Raw genomic sequence first — 13,205 nt, forward strand, 5'->3', positions numbered from 1 at the left:
GTGGTGGATGAGGAGATACCCCCGGTCTATGTAAAGCGCTTTTAGTGCCTAGAAAAGCGCTATATAAATATAATGAATTATTATTATTATTATTATTAATGATCCCAAACACACCAGCAAGTCCATTTCTGAATGGCTCAAGAAAAACAAAATTAAGGTTTGGCCAAGTCAAAGTCCGGACTTAAATCTGATTGAAATGCTGTGGCATGACCTTAAACTCTCCATTCATGCTCAAAAACTCTCCAGTGTGGCTGAATTGAAATAATTCTGCAAAGAAGAGTGGGCCAAAATTCCTCCACAGCGATGTGAATGACTCCTTGCCCGTTAACGCAAACACTTGATTGCAGTTGTTCCTGCAAAGGGTGGCACAACCAGTTATAAGATTTAAGCTGCAATTTCTCTTTCACGTAGGGCCAGGCATGTTTGGACAGCTTTTTCCCTTAATAAATGAAATCATTATTTCAAAACTGCATTTTGTATTTACTCGGGTTATGTTTGTGTGATATTAGAATTTGTTTGATGATTTGAATCTTTTAAGTGTGACAAATATGCAAAAAAAAAAAAAACAGGAAGGGGCAAATACCTTTGCACGGCACTGTATGTAAAACCATTACATTTGTTTTGTTTATGCATCTTAAACTCCATTTTGCCCTGTTATATTGAAATTTGGTCTAAATCATGTGATTTGCTAGAAGTTAATTTTTTTTTTTTTTGGAGGCAAAGCAACTCCAAGAACAAAGTATTAGTAATAATCTTTTCTCTCTTTTTCTTATTTTTAGATGACTTATCTAAAAATGTAATTAAGGTTACATCAGACGAAGTAACCTTATTGTCTTAGTTTATACTTGATATGAAAATGCTTGTTTATTTTTCTAAATCGATTTTACATATCTATTAAAATTATTTTTAAATGTCAATCTTTTGCTATAGCATGTTGTTCTTTTATTTACTTTAAACGTCCACCATTATACATTGCACTGTAAAATGTCATGTAACGGTGTGGATACGTTTTTTAGAATGTGAAATTTGAAATTATATTTTCCCCCTTTGACAACACTAAAAATAACTTTCTCCTTAACAAATCTCCTCACTCTAGAATCCATCAATTATAGGAATGACCTGGCCTCTTCTTTCTGCTCTGTCCACTAATGCAAGTATCATTCTTGTACCAATGCTGCATTTCCACAGGTCAATCTGAAAAACTCTAGTATGCTTTACATCTGTCATGGCTTTGAAGGGGCATAAGGGGTGACTACAAACCCCATCTATTGGTGGGATTACAGTAATGCAGGTCAAATATGTGTAATTGTTGTTTATCTCACTACTTTTCCTAGATATTGTCATGGGCACATTAGCAGAAGAGCACATTCCCATATGAATGTACTACAAAGTCTGCATTTCAGAATTCCTCATAAGCAGAAAATCAAAGAGAGGACAAGTATGCTAAAAGAATGCAGAACCATCCAGACATTTATGTTACTCTGCTAACTAGTGCATAACACACCCTAGGCTGTTGAGTATCTTAGTTTGGCTTGTGTGTATCTATTATTTTATTAAATAGAATTTTGTGATATAAAACATTTATAAATAATATTTATAAATGATGTTGTTCTGAATACCGTCTCAGGTTACGAATGTAACCATGGTTCCCTGAGAGGGAATGAGACACTGCGTCCTCTGAGGGGACACTATGGGGAACACCTCGTCGTAACCCGTGTCTGAAGCATACTTTGAAAAACGCCAACGTGTTGGCCGGCGACAGCCTCTGACGTCACTACCAGCGCGACTATAAATACGCGCCCGTAGGACCCGTCACTATCTTCTTCGTGAAGCTTGCGTCCGAAGCATGGCAGGGAGCTAGAGGACGCAGTGTCTCGTTCCCTCTCAGGGAACCATGGTTACATTCGTAACCTGAGACGTTCCCTTTCAAGGGAACTTCGAACTGCGTCCTCTGAGGGGACACTATGGGGAACAGTATACCCACGCCGCCATGCTGAGGGGAGTGCAGACCAGAATCATGGCAAACACTAAGTACCAACTCTACCGCTTTTCTCTTCACCGGGAGTCGCCCCTGGGACGGTCTGACGGCTGCCTTATGACATTATCCCTTACGGCCAAAGGCCTAAGCTACATACCCAACTTATCCTGTAGGGCCCTGGCCCGGGGTAGAGCTAAAGGCTTGGAATCACTAAGATTCCTTTAAAGGGATACGGCTAAGAGCCTGGCACTTTCCTCTACCAAGTCTTTGCCTGTCACACAGGGGCTACTGCTAGCTTTCGCAAAACTTGCCGAAAGGGCTGTCCCCACAGCACTCTAGTAGCAGCGCCCTGTTCTAGATAGGTATCCGAGGATACCTAGGTGGAGTGGTGCCCAAGATGAACGGGGCTTAAACCAACTCAAGAAAGGGCACAAAGCAGCCGCGCGAAGCCCTTACCATCTAGGGTTTTTAGAAAGAACGCAGAGACTAGCGTGCGAACTTACCACAATGTGGATTTCAGAAAGTGTGCAAAGACTTCACATAACATGGATTTACAAATACTGTTCTAAGGAGGGGCTCTCGTGGAACTCTGTCAGAGCAGCTCATAGAAGAATGGCCCGGGAGCAGGCAATTGGAGGCCTCAGCAGGATGCCTGCTCTCACAGAGCGTCTCAAACAGTATGTGGTACTGGAGCGCTCTGAAGAACCGGGAATCAGTCTCCCAAGAGAGGAAGACTCCGAGCAGCATGCTCATAGGTGACCCTTTCAGAAAAGGGGAGCCCTGCTGAACTACCCGAGAATTGCCCACACAGCCCCCCCCAAGTTGAGGGGGCTTGGGGTGTACAATAAGTACGCACCGGTTGGATGAAGCCCAAGGAACACCGGTGTGAATCATCCCAAGAAAGGGAACGAAGCGGAGCACGTAACCCTTACCATACAGGATTTTAGAAAGTGCGCAGAGTCTTGCGTGCACACTTACCACTTTACGTGGATTTCAGAAAGTGCGCAGAGTCTTGCGTGCACACTTACCACTTTACGTGGATTTCAGACAGTGCGCAAAGCGTTAACGTGCACACTGACCACCATGTGGATTTGAGAAAGTACACAGGCCTAGCGTGTGTACTGAAAGGTACCTGACAACCACCGTATGTGGGAGCTCACATTCAGAGAGGCCTGTGAAGCCTGCTACCTGATAACCACAATATGTGGGAGTTCACCTACAGAGGGGCCTAGAGAGGCCTACTATCTGTTACCAGATAACCACCTCAGTGGAAACTGAAAGCAATATGGAACTCGACTCCAGGGAGGCCTGGTGAGGCCTACTACCTGAGAACCACAAATCGCGGGAGCTTGCTTTTTAGGAAACGCACAGTATGTGGGAGCTAAATCTCCAGGGAGGCCTGGTGAGGCCTACTACCTGGCAACCACAGTATGTGGGAGCTCGTCTTCAGAGAGACCTGATGAAGCCTACTATCTGAAAACCACAATGTGCTATTCCGTAGAAACGCATAGTATGTGGGAGCTAAATCTCCAGGGAGACCTGGTGAGGCCTACTACCTGGCAACCACAGTATGTGGAAGCTCGTCTTCAGAGAGACCTGGTGAAGCCTACTATCTGAAAAAGCCACAATATGCTATTCCGTGGAAACGCATAGTATGTGGGAGCTAAATCTCCAGGGAGGCCTGGTGAGGCCTACTACCTGGCAACCACAGTATGTGGGAGCTCGTCTTCAGAGAGACCTGGTGAAGCCTACTATCTGAAAAAGCCACAATATGCTATTCCGTGGAAACGCATAGTATGTGGGAGCTAAATCTCCAGGGAGGCCTGGTGAGGCCTACTACCTGGCAACCACAGTATGTGGGAGCTCGTCTTCAGAGAGACCTGGTGAAGCCTACTATCTGAAAAAGCCACAACATGCTATTCCGTGGAAACGCATAGTATGTGGGAGCTAAATCTCCAGGGAGGCCTGGTGAGGCCTACTACCTGGCGACCACCGAACGTGGGAGCTCACCTTCAGAGAGACCTGGTGAAGCCTACTATCTGAAAACCACAAAATGCTATATAGAGGAGACGCACAGTATGTGGGAGCTAAATCTCCAGGGAGGCCTGGTGAGGCCTACTACCTGGCAACCACAGTAAGTGGAAGCTCGTCTTCAGAGAGACCTGATGAAGCCTACTATCTGAAAAAACCACAATATGCTACCCCGTGGAAATGCATAGTATGTGGGAGCTAAATCTCCAGGGAGGCCTGGTGAGGCCTACTACCTGGCGACCACCGAACGTGGGAGCTCACCTTCAGAGAGACCTGGTGAAGCCTACTATCTGAAAAAACCACAATATGCTATTTAGTGGAGACGCACAGTATGTGGGAGCTAAATCTCCAGGGAGGCCTGGTGAGGCCTACTACCTGGCAACCACAGTATGTGGGAGCTCACCATCAGGGAGGCCTGATGAAGCCTACCACCTGATAACCACAATATGTGGGAGTCCACCCAGCCCCTCATGTTTGAGGGAAGCGATGCTTGAGGTGTATAACAAATACACACTGGTTGAATGAATCCAATGGAACCCAGGGCTAATCATCATAAGAAAGGGAACGAAGCGAAGCGCGTAACCCCTACCGTACAGGATTTTAGAAAGTGCGCAAAGTCATGCGTGCACACTTACCACTTTACGTGGATTTCAGAAAGTGCGCAGAGTCTTGCGTGCACACTTACCACTTTACGTGGATTTCAGACAGTGCGCAAAGCGTTAACGTGCACACTGACCACTATGTGGTTTTGAGAAAGTACACAGGCAAGCGTGTGTACAGAGAGGTTCCCAAGCATCACAAAGGCGCTGGATCGCACGGGAGCGGTGAGCTCCAACCCTCTTTTCTAGGCGAGGGGAGCATCACCTGAGGCAGTAAATACAGAGCTTCTTGCCGTAACCACCACCTCCCCGGATGCGCCAAGCGGCCAGGCGGCCCCTCAGGGTGACCTGGCCGGACATCTATGGAATTCCCTGCAGTGCTGTGCCAATTCTTTGGCCACCTAGCTACTGTAAAGGAAACTCACAGAGATTGTTAGTAGACATATAACCACCAGCAACATAACGTCCATAAACAGGTAGAGCAAGGGTTACGTACTCACCCACCCTCCTGTACTGGAGTCCCGCTTGCGGGGCGCCCCCTTCTGGTCCGGACCATCAATAAGGTGGTTGCTATGAACATAGACCCAACCAAAAACATCATCGGTCCAGGTAGGAGACTGTTATGTGAGAGACTGTCCACCTAACCTCGATCAGGTGGAAAGCTGGTGGCTACAGGGGAATTAGGCAGGGGAGGACAAAAAACAGAGGTTAAAACAGAGGTTAAAACATCCGGAGCTACTAGGTCTTCCTACCGCTCTGACCCGGGCGAGGACGCAGCCTCGTCTGAATCATGTCCCTCAGACCCTGCTTACCACACCGTGACCCGCGGTTCCTCTTGCCCCTGCCCGTAGGCGGGGGAGGAGCGCGAGCCGCAACACTAGCCTTCTGCGCCCATCTAAGATCCTCAGATCGAGATGGGCCAGGACCCCTGTGTTGTTCGGCCTCGGACCTGGACTCCTTTCTTTCGACGGTATCCAGGTCCTTCAGCAGGCCAGCCTGGTAAGCCTGAAGCACTGCCATCGTGTGCAACGAAGCCACCGCCTGACCTGCTGCTGCGTATGTTTTGCCATTTAAGCAGAATCTAAAAAAGGGGGAATTGAGAGAGGACGTTTCCCCCACAGAGAGATAGCTAGCCAGCATCTCCCTACAGGGGGCATCCTCTCATAGCCGCTTTCGTGCATGCCCCCGATATCAGCATAACTTGTATGCTGAAACCGATGGATGTGAGAGAAAAACGGCCTCTTCCATTCCCTTTCGACTTCTGCAGCTAACAGCTCCCCATACGCAGGGGCAGGAGGATTGAGAAAGGCTCAGCCTCAGCTTCTTCTCCACTCTCAGACATCTCCTGCTCTTCCTGGGAAAAAACCCAGCAGAGCACTAACTTCAGTACAAGAAAGGGTTAATGACAACGCATCTTCCTCCCGAAGTTCTCTCTCGTTTGCCACCGGAGAGTGTGGAAGGAAAAAAAGTCCCTCTCTACACTCCTCAGCGAGATCCACCTGTAATCCCCCCGAGCTCATCCTCCTCCGTGCCTCAGCAACGGCGGGTCCTGAGCCGCGGGATCCAGATGGCTGTCCCTCTTTCCTCGAAAAGAGAGGCAAACGAGAGAGGAGCTTTTTCACCGAAAAACGCTCGCAGTGCACGCAGATTGCCCCCTCGAGGACATCACGCGCGTGCTCTCCGCCCAAACAAGAGACGCAAAGAGTGTGTGTGCCGTATAACACTGACACGGATGTACACACTGTTTAAACGCCTGCTAGTGGATGCCATGACAACAATAATAGATCGCTCTTACCGTTTTGGTCGTTTCTCAGATGCACGCTTCAAACAAAACAGTCAATGAAGACGAAGAAGATAGTGACGGGTCCTACGGGCGCGTATTTATAGTCGCGCTGGTAGTGACGTCAGAGGCTGTCGCCGGCCAACACGTTGGCGTTTTTCAAAGTATGCTTCAGACACGGGTCACGACGAGGTGTTCCCCATAGTGTCCCCTCAGAGGACGCAGTTCGAAGTTCCCTTGAAAGGGAACTCTGCTTATTGTTTGCACTACATAATTTTGAGCATATCACATTGCAGTTTTTGTTTTGTATTCATTTATTATTATGCACATTTTTGTAAAAACTACTGCATGAAAACTAAAGTGAATCTACAGTTAGCTGAAACATTTTTATTTCTAAGAAATAATAATAATAGATTAAATCATACTCCTTAAGAGTTTGTTTTTCCTAATTAGTATATCCATGTCCAGTATCACTATTTTGACTATTATGCCCCTTCAAAAAATATAAAATTACATTTAGAAATGAGAAACATGTTCATGGAGGTTAATTCAAATCATTGTGTATAGGAAATTAACCTAATATATGCTATATAAATTTAAAAAATAAAAATCATGACACTGACCCTTATAACAAACAAAAGAATGACTGGTTAATACGAAGTTCTTAAATAGAATAACAAAAAGTGCAGCAATGGCTATCAATAACTTCTCTTTTGTAGAATAAATGTTAAACCTAAGAAATCTTGAAGCCATAACAGGCAAGTGATTCTGCAAGTTTTTACAAAGACAAAAAGATTAGTTTTCATATAAGCCAAGTTCAGGACAGCTTCTGTGTTGTTGCAGTAATGTTGGTCTCTATGCTCGGCTGAACCGATGGATGGCATGCATCATGTTTGTGTACAGACTAAAGTTCAGTCAGTCATGACTTTTGTATGATCGTTAAGGACTGTTTACTGTTTTCTATAAAAGACAGTAGCCGGGTTCAGGTTCACCCTGCTATGCTTCTGTTACAGGGACCCTTCAATTGACCCATTAAACTCCACATTGACATCAGACACATTTAAGGTCCAGGCATCTGCTGTCGCTCTTTAGTGGTGCGGTCAGCCTGAACGCCCTCGTGCTCTCTGCGGTCTGGACCTGGATTGAGTCGTCACCGTGAAATTGGAATTGATATATGGGCGGAGGCACAGCTGAAGTTTTGTGCTGACTTGCCTCTGTGGTTAATACAACATCAGTTTGCAAATGTTTAAAACAAAGGCTTAATGAAGAAAAATATATTTCATAATTGGTGTTAAAGGAAACATATAACACAATTTGATCCCATGCATGGCATTTAACCATGCATAACTACAGTAATTTATTAATTTGTTTTGATGGTATATGATAGTATTTCTATAATCATCCATACAGCATGTTTATCTATGTTCATCGTGTATTGAGGTCATGTATTAAGATTGATGTGTGCAAGGCATGTTACTCATGATAAGTCATTGTTCTATATATCTGAAACAGTACGATTTGTGTTTTTTTTTATGTGTGTTTGTGTTCAAGCTTATTTTAATGCAAATAATGGGAGACAGTAAGCAATGCACAAATTATCCCACACAACACACACACACACACACACACACACACACACACACACACACACACACACACGCACACACACACACACACACACACACATACAAAAAAGTATAAACTGAATCTTGTAAAATCCTCTAAAAATTACTTACTGATTTTTATAGTTATTGCTTTAGTTACTCTAGATTCTGTGTATTTGTTCAATTGAACACACCTTCTGCTACATAATTATTTTATAGAAGAGTAAAATAGTAGCATACTCTCTAATAAAATAGTTAATGCATGATTTTCATTATTATTTCAGCTTGGCCTACAATGTCAGTTTATCTTCTTTATCAGCTGGAGGTTTTTAATGAAGAATGTCTGTTTGCTTAACCTCTTCATGCTACGTTGCCCCCTGTCAACCCCAGCTCATCATGCTGCCACAAAGAGGTGAAAATGTGAGGTTTTTAAATACAAACTAAAAATTGCAATGCTTAAAGCAAAATATGTAAATGCATAGAAGAGAAATATATATATTTATTTATATATATTTACTAAGTATGATCTGTGTTGCAGCAGTTATTGTTTTAAAGTTTTTGAAAAAGCTACAGTAGCAGTCAGAATTTATTGTTTAGTTTTGAAATTTTATATAACATCAGTTTGAGCTTGGCTAGGTTTATAATTTATTTCACAAAAATGCTGCATGTTGACTATCAGAACTGTAAGTGAATGCAAAAAAAATAAATAAATCCTTTTTAATTAAAAAAAAGCGATTTTGCAGTATTACAACTGAAATAATATGCTTATTTACAATTAGATCGTTTTAAAGGATTTGCTAGTTAATGCCATTTTGCATAACACTTTGCAATAAGAAAGAATTTAGACAAAAGAGAGATTCTTTTTTTTTATTCTAATGTTTAATACTTGTTTTTATGAGTGTTATGAAAAGGCATTTCATAGAAAATATATCAAAGCCTCTTAGCTGTGGCATTTATTTGTGTGTGTGTGTGTGTGTGTGTGTGTGTGTAGTATTTCTTTTCACTAGCAGATCCACACGTGACCACGAATAATCAAAAACCAAATAAATATTATTTTGCAGGGCATTTCATCTAAACCACATGTACAATCAATGCCTTTTGATGTTAAATATTAATATGGAGACTTCACATGGATTATGCATGTGTTGTCATTTTTCATGTCTGATTTATCATCCTGAGCCCAGGTTCTGATTTCTGAGTCCATCTCCTTGACTGAGTTTATTTGATCTGACAATTAACTGGTTGTTGCATGGGGAGATGCAGTGCACGCTTTACTGAACTGCTGCTGGATGAAGGAATCGCGTGAGAAAGCAAAAGAAGGAGAAAGAGGATGTGAAGACGCAAGGTCATACCTGCAGCTCTTATGGTTAATTAGCTTATACCTCTTTACTTCTCACTATGCCATTCTTGGGAGCAAATGACACCATGTGACCTCAACAGACAATTTTTATTTAATTTTTTTCCAGAACAGGTTATTGTAAGCTATTTTAAACATGGCTGCAGTTGCATGGTTTGGTCACATCACTGGCTTTGAAGTTTCCAAGGCCAAGGCCATCTGTATTGACTTATAAGTAACATCTCTTTTTGAGAAGAAAAGGGAGGTTTCTAGATGTCAGGAGGGATCCTCTTTCAGTCGACAAGTCTATAACTAATGGGCAACTTTATTCAAAAAGACAGAAGAAACGACATTACCTCACTGTATTAGAGGGCCTGATGGTGAATCAGTATACTATTTAAAGAGCAACCGACTCATTCCTCCATCTCTGCTTCTTGGGGATGGATTGCTCAGGCCTGGCCAGCCTAACTGTGGTAATTGGTGAGCCTGTTTGCGGAGTGGTGATTAAAGATGGATGTGGGGAGTGGAGGCAGGACTGGGTTAACAGAAAGCGACAGAAAAGATGAAAGGCAGTGGTATTAATGCGTTGCCCAGAGGAGAGGAGTTTTTCACTCTGTTTGTCACGCAAGTTTCCTGCCCCGCCCAGTTCGGTCGCTGATAGGCCACTCCCCTCTCGCTTTTTTCTTTCTGTATCTCCTCTCACACAATCTCTGCAGCTTTGCGCTAGAGCCTTCTTCTCGCCCTGTTTCTTTGGGTTTTATGTGTGTTGTGCATCTCTGTTCTGTGCTCTGTCTATTTCTCATGTCTTATATCTTGTCTTTGTCTTTTTGTATGTTTTGTAGCTGTCTGTTTATCCATGCAACATCATATCTGTGTGAATCTTTCTCTCCCCCTTCTTTGCTGCTTGTCTTTTACCTCTTGTAAGGAGAAATGTGAATAATTATATATATTTATTGTTCGCCATGTAGGTCAGGCAATGAAAACAACTGCTGGTTTAAAGGTGCTTTAAGTGGTTTTAATTAATTGATGAGAATTTAAATACTTTAACATAACTTCCAAACTTTGGCTCACCATTTTCTTTCTCGCAGTAGAATGTTACTAAAGTAATGTTGGTGGATGAGACTTGCTTTTTAAGGGCCTCTTGGGTAAAAAGAAAGAAAAAATTTGATGATCTAATCTTCAAACCTCTTATGTATTTCACTGTCATGGAAAACACTGATATAGAAACATACTTGTGGAGCAATTGAGTGCTATGATATGGATAATGGATCAATTAAATAATAATAATAATAATGATAAAATGTTAAATAATGGAAATCAATTAAAATAATATATTGAATTATAATAATAATAATAATAATACACTTAGACTTCAAGCATCCAAAGCAACATTAATTGTCATATTAGTCTCAACAAGTTATTATTATTATTTTCAATTCAGAATATCTTATTGACATTGGAGCCCACCCCCAGCAAATCATTTGAAAGGACAACATTTAATAATAATAATTAAAAACATTTTTTTTGCAAATTGTACAACTATAAAGGACAACACTAGCCTAATTAATAACAATAAAACCTATTTTAGGAGAACATTTCTGGACATTTAAGCATTCTCATTTGGTCAACATTTTCATCTTCTCAGATCTTCTTCAAGGTAATACTTTTTTTAATTGTTAAAATATTTTATATGTTACATTTATTACATGTACATATAAAGAATTATTATAACCACAAAATAATTTGTCAATTTATAATATAAACTATTATTTGTATATGACAAACTAGTTTCATAGTTTTTTATTATTATTATTATTATTATTCATACTGTGTGTTTTTCCTTCACATTAATGTTTTTTTTTCTTATTTCTTAATGCTCTTTTAACTGACTTAAGATTTCCTGCGCAACATATAGCAAAACAAAGTTTGGTAGCACTTTATTTTAAGGTGTCCTTGTTACACTTCATATTCATACTTACTATTATAATAACAATAAATTATGCATAATTACATGCAAGTAACCGCTATGCCAAATCCTAATCCTGACCGTATAGTAAGTGCATGTTGTTAATTAATATTACGCTGTATTTAAATGTATAACTACACTGTAATAAGGACACCTTAAAATATAGTTGAACCCAAAGATTGATTACTTCTAATAATATTTTATTACATGTGTAATGCGAATACTGGAAACCTTGTCCCTCTTAAATGATATGTGCATTGTTTATTTGTTTTTGAATATGTTTATTGATTCATTACAGGCTAATAAACCTTTTTCCCTGAAGGGTTTTTATTTTATTTTTAAATAATACCCTGGAAATAAAAAGTGGTTTAACTGAAAGCGTAAATTACATTTTCTTGCCAGATCTGAATTTGGGGTAGCTTCAGGTCATAGTGACGTTAACAAGCAGTAGCAGGTTAGTATTTTTCATTAATTGCTAGCTGTAATCTTTAATCTAGTTTTTTCGACTGGTCAATGACCCCCAGAGGCATCTCTAATTCTGGAATCATTTGTCTAAATTAATGTATGCTGTAATGACTCTAGTTTGTTTAGTCCCTAACAGAAATTTTTTGCTTTGTAATATATAAATTATGTATGTTTCCTTCATTGCCTTTACCTATACCACTTTATAGATAATTAAATCATTTATATTAAATTGAAAATAATTTATAATGATGAACTAAAATCTATGTACTTTCCTTATGCATGTATACTTAAAATAGAGCTTTATAAAGGTGGATTTTCCATGGGGGGGGGGGGGGTATCATTAACCGCATCTTGGTACTCCTTTTCAGCCATCATGCAGTGAGGTGTAGATTCTGTGCAGCGATTTCCAATTTCAGTTTTCAGAAGGAAAATTGTAGCCATATATATCAAAGTGTGGTAAGTGCTGTCATTAGTTAAACACGGCAGTGCCTCTGTTCTCTGTGATTTTGAGGCTGGCATACAGAGGTCTCCATGAGGTATGGATGTTGTCAGCTTCTATTTCCTCACTATGACCTTTGGTGTTTGTGTGGGGTCACTGAACACTTTTAGTTCCCCTGCTCACATGCAGAGTCTCTGTCTCAAATAACAGAAGATATCAGGATAAACAGGAAATACAAATCATTCATTCTGAAGACGATCACTGCAGTGTCAGTATCAACTCATTCTAGGTGAATACTTTTCTGTTTTCTGTACTTTCTTTCTTTTCTTCCCATAGAATTCAGTACCATAAAATATGAAACTTTAGATATGAGCTGGAACAAGTAATTGCAGGTCAAAAAATGCATAGGATTTTTTTAAACAAAAAAACTTTCTATAACCCCTGTAATAGAGTTGCTGTTTTGTCAGTTTGGAAAATATTAAGCAAATGATGTAGAAAAGTTTTTGTTATGCTTTTTGAAAGTGTGATAATGATTTAAGGTACATTCTTCTAATGGGAATTATTTTATCTGAAATGCAGTGAGACAGGAAACTTGAAACTTAATTATATTTATGAAAAAATGGTTTAAAGATCTTGAATATTATATTTTCAACTTTTAGCAGTTTGCTTTATATATATATATATATATATATATATATATATATATATATATGGTGTAATAAAATGACAGTAAGCATTCACACATACATAGATGATACAGATATTTTTGAGACAGAACAGAAAATGTTTACTTGTTATAATATAATTTTAGGTTTATGCAGTTTTTTGCGTATTGTGTAGTTAAAAAATATTTCCAGAACCATAGAAAACATGGATTTGCTTTAACTTTTAGTATTCTGTTGCTATTCAATTGCCATCTATTCGGTTTGGATATTGGATATTGGATATTTTTAGTTTTTAACAACTGATAAATGTCTTTGTATATCATTAGAAATGTATAGAAATGT

At 40.3% G+C, this 13,205-nt stretch overlaps 1 long non-coding RNA gene across 1 annotated transcript in view; it reads left to right on the forward strand.

Annotated features, from left to right (window-relative positions):
* The first annotated feature begins 12,371 nt into the window (after positions 1-12,371).
* The window catches only part of LOC132143818 (uncharacterized), a 42,116-nt gene continuing 41,282 nt past the window's right edge, over positions 12,372-13,205 (forward strand). Inside the window, exon 1 of the long non-coding RNA XR_009434285.1 lies at positions 12,372-12,487. This is a non-coding gene — a long non-coding RNA (uncharacterized LOC132143818). The remainder of the gene's footprint in view (positions 12,488-13,205) is intronic.

The sequence above is a fragment of the Carassius carassius genome, chromosome 7, assembly GCF_963082965.1.
Source record: "Carassius carassius chromosome 7, fCarCar2.1, whole genome shotgun sequence".
Classification (NCBI taxonomy): domain Eukaryota; kingdom Metazoa; phylum Chordata; class Actinopteri; order Cypriniformes; family Cyprinidae; genus Carassius; species Carassius carassius.